The sequence below is a fragment of the Phascolarctos cinereus genome, unplaced genomic scaffold, assembly GCF_003287225.1.
Source record: "Phascolarctos cinereus isolate Bilbo 61053 unplaced genomic scaffold, phaCin_HiC Scaffold_3;HRSCAF=262, whole genome shotgun sequence".
Taxonomy (NCBI): Eukaryota; Metazoa; Chordata; class Mammalia; order Diprotodontia; family Phascolarctidae; genus Phascolarctos; species Phascolarctos cinereus.
Window position 1 is genome coordinate 186,224,624 of NW_027555736.1, and position 2,799 is coordinate 186,227,422.

Genomic DNA, 2,799 nt, shown 5'->3' on the forward strand with positions numbered 1-2,799 from the left:
CTCTGTAAGCGGAAGTTGTTGGCTCTTCAGCCCTGCTGCTTCACAGTTTTTCTTTCTCACCTCCCTTATAATCCCTGCCAAGAAACTACTGACATTTTAGGAATAGAATAGAGACAGTTTGGCTTCTTGTAAATTTGTCTGTTTCCTTGGTGATGTACATAATTATGAAATGTACAGAAAGTGGGGTTTTTTTGTTTTTTGTTTTTTGTTGTTAGCAAAATCAGAGTTGATTTTCAAAAAGCAGGTTTGTCACCTCTGGTGACTATCCCAAGAACAATCCTGGATAGTAGGATCTATTCTAATCCATTTTAACTCACCCTAAAACCAGAAACTCTGCCCTGTGGCATGGGGTCTGATGAAATCTGAATCTAAGTATCTTATGGAATAGACATTTTCAACTTGATTGGCACAAGAAACTCAATGAGGATCTTCCTAGGGGTGTGTGTGTGTGTGTGTGTGTGTGTGTGTGTGTGTGTGTGTTTGTGTAGCTGGCTTCTGACTCCACTTTGCCTGCTAAGGATACTTTCCTGCCATCTTCAATTTCACAGGTAGAATTCTGTCCTGTTATCATATCTTGTAGCCAGACTCCTTGAATAGAAGGGTCTTACATATCCTCAAACAGGTTTTAGGAGGTCCAAGCACACAAAAAGTATACAATAAGTCCTTGTTAAATGAATAAATAAATATAAATATGCTTTTAGACTCGCTCCCTGAACTACACATGGTACTTGATAAGGCTACCATAGTTCAGCTGTATGAGAAGAATGCTGAATTTGGAGAAAGAGGAACTAGGTTCAATTTCTAGATCCTCTATTTACTAACTATATGACTGGGAGTAAATCCTTTAATCTCTCTGACCTCCATTTTCCTCAGCTGTAGCATGAAGGGGTTGGACTTAGTACCATGGAAAACGCTCTAGTTCTGGAGTCAGGACACCTTAATTCAAATCTTACTTCTGATATTCATTGAAGGGAATTTCCAAATAGATGAGATCACAGATGTGTTTGAGGACAGCCAGCTCGGAATGTCCATTCACAAGAAGCCATTCCTAGAATTGAAAGGATGCCCATGAATTGGGGAATGGCTGAGCAAGTTGTGGTATATGAATGTAATGGAATACTATTGCGCTATAAGAAATGATGAACAGACTGACTTCAGAAAAACCTGGAAAGACTTGTATGGTCCGAGGCTGAGTGAAGTGAGCAGAATCAAGAGAATGTTGTACACAGTAACAGCCACATTATGCGATGACTAATATTGACAGACCTAACCCCTCTCAGCAATGCAAGAATCTAAGACATCTGCAAAGGCCTCATGTTGGAAAATGCTTTCCACATCCAGAACTATGGAGTTTGAATGCAGATCAAAGCACACTATTTGCTATTTTTTTTCCCCTTCTATTGTGTTTTGTTTCCTCTTTCTGGTGGTTCCTCCTATTAATTCTTACTTACAACATCACTAATGTGAAAATATGTTTAATGGGAATATATACGTATAGCCTATATCAGATTGTGCACCGTCTTGAGGGGGGAGGCGGGGAGGGAGAGGGAGAAAAATTTAAAACTCAAAAGTTTATGGAAGTAATTGTTGATAATTCAAAATAAATTAATTAAAAATTTTAAAAAATTAAAAAGAAAAAAAAAGAAGCCATTCCTAGGACTGGTCAGTATAGTTAGTCAATGAATATTTATTTAGTATCTACTGCTTGCAAGATTTAAGTTCCACAGAAATGGTAACTGCCCAATAAGGATTGGTGGTCTAAAGTTATAGAACTTGGACTGACCAGATGTGTAAAGGTATCCAAGCTCCTAAGCCTGACACTGTCTTTCCAAACATACATCTCCGTATTCCACAAAATGAACCCTCAATTCTACCTAACTTGTATACTTACTGTAGAACAGAGTGGTGTGGAAGAAGCTAATGAAGCCTAAAGACAGAATGCTGAGGTCACAGAATATCAGAGTGAGAAGGGCCACAGGGACCATCTAGTCTAACTAATACCTGAAAAGGATCTCCACTATGACACACCTGACAAGGAGTCATCCACCCTTTCGTTAAAGACCTCCAACACAGGTTGCAAGGGAAGGATCTCTACCATTCTAGGCAGCCCATTTCACTTTTGGACGGTTGTATTTGGGGCAGCTGGGTGGCGCAATGTATAGAGTGCCAGGCCTGGAATCGGGAAGACTCATCTTCTGAGGTCAAATGTGGCCTCAGACATTTACTAGCTAGGTGACCCTGGGCCATAGCTTAACCTCAGTTTCCTCATCCGTAAAACGAACTGGAAAAGGAAATGGCAAACCACTCCAGTATCTTCACCAAGAAAACCCCAAATGGCACCATGAAAGTCAGATATGACTGGACAATAATGATGATTTTTAGGAAGCTCTTTTCCTGACATCTAAATTTGCCTTTCTCCCCAACTTCCTCTGGGCCTGAATAGATCAAGTCTAATAATCCCTCTTCCACATGCTAGCATGTGTCTTCCCCCATAGAATGTAAATGCCTTGGAAAAAAAAGGAAATGTTTAATTTTTCCTTGTATCCCCACTCTGTATGCAGTGCCTGACACATAGTAGACACTTAATATGTATATATTAATTGACTGATAGCCCTTTAATACTTGAATAATATACTAATATAGTAAAATACTAAGAGAGGTATCAAGGCCCGCCTGATTCTTTTCTCTTTCAGGCAAAATATCGTTAGTTCCTACAACTGATTTTTCCATGGCTTGGACTAGGGGACCTTCACCATTCTGATTGTTCTTCTCAGGACATTCTCCAGTTTATCAATGACC